Source organism: Scleropages formosus, chromosome 13, assembly GCF_900964775.1.
Source record: "Scleropages formosus chromosome 13, fSclFor1.1, whole genome shotgun sequence".
NCBI lineage: Eukaryota > Metazoa > Chordata > Actinopteri > Osteoglossiformes > Osteoglossidae > Scleropages > Scleropages formosus.
In genome coordinates this window covers 2,700,412-2,701,826 of record NC_041818.1, presented here as the reverse complement: position 1 = coordinate 2,701,826, position 1,415 = coordinate 2,700,412, and positions in this window count along the sequence as shown.

Here is a 1,415-nt window from a genome sequence, read left to right as displayed (position 1 = left end):
ATATATGCCCTTTCACGCAAAGTTCTATAGCAATCTCTTTCTCCTGTGGAGAAATGCTGAATTTATACAGAATAGACTGCATAATTTATGTTTTTTTACAGCTTGTATGTTTACATACATACACAGCCACTGAAATTTATTTTAATTGTGGAAAATACTTGTCCTTCTCATGGACTTGTTTATAAAACAACCATCATGTTGTATTTATCATAACTGTAAAGCAGTCCTTTCTCATATTCTGTAAATGTATTTGCTTATTATTTAAAGTGCAAAGAATGAGAAGAAAAATGTATTCAGAAAGCATTTACTTTGTGGGGTTTCAATACAGCTTCCTGCAAAAAATACCCTAGCTTTCGAGTAGCAGGGTGTCATGGTGTAATAATTCTCACTGCCAAGCACGTAATTGCAATCAACTCTAGGAACCCTGGGTACACATTTAGCCCTAAGATGAACGTGAATTATGAGCTATCCGCACATCAAGGGAAATTTTCTCCCTTGACATACAAAATTTCAGTATAATGGCTATAACAGGTTTGATACTCAATTTTCAATTTACGGAACAAAAAAATGTATATATTGAAATTCATCCACTGTGCAAGTGAAGTGGAAGTGCAGTAATAGGCTGAAGTGTGTGAAATTCCACAGCAGTGTCTGTCGGCCATACTGGGTGTGTTATTTAATGGAATGTTTGTCAAGACAGCAGAGCAATTAGCAGGAAAATCCAGCTGATGGTTTTTTTGGTACGTTTGCGCACTTCAGCAACAGTGCACAGTTTTAGAAGGTTCTTCCAATAAACCTTCTAAAATAAACGCTTTTCTCCAATGTGACTTACAATGTTAAGCTTTCACCCTTACAATTATTTACTCATTTATACAGGTGGACAATTTTACTACAGCAGTTTAGGGTAAGTATTGTGCTCAAGGGTACTATAGCCAGAGGTGGGAATGAAGCCTGTGATCTTTGGGTACAAAGGCAGTAGTTCTAATCACCACGCTACCAGCTGTCCCAGTGTACCATGAAATGTGATGTGATTAGTGGATCCCTGCTTGGTTTATTGCTCATCCCACCAAGAACTGCTTAATTAAAAAAAAAAGAAGTGGGAATTACCCCACAAAAATGCATGTGTCCCTGTAAGTGCTTTATATTATGCTGAAATCATGGTTTGATAGTTATATGTGTTTTACAGGGTTCAAGTGATATTTGGAGTGAGATTCTTGGTTAAGTGGTGAACACACACACACACACACACACACTGTCTGAAACTGCTTGTCCTGAGTGGGGTTGTGGCAAGCCAGAGCCTAACCTGGCAATGCAGGGAACACACCCAGGACAGGATGCCAGTCCATTGCAAGGCACCCCAAACAAGACTTGAACCCCAGACCCACCAGACAGCAGGCATAGGCCAAACCCGCTGC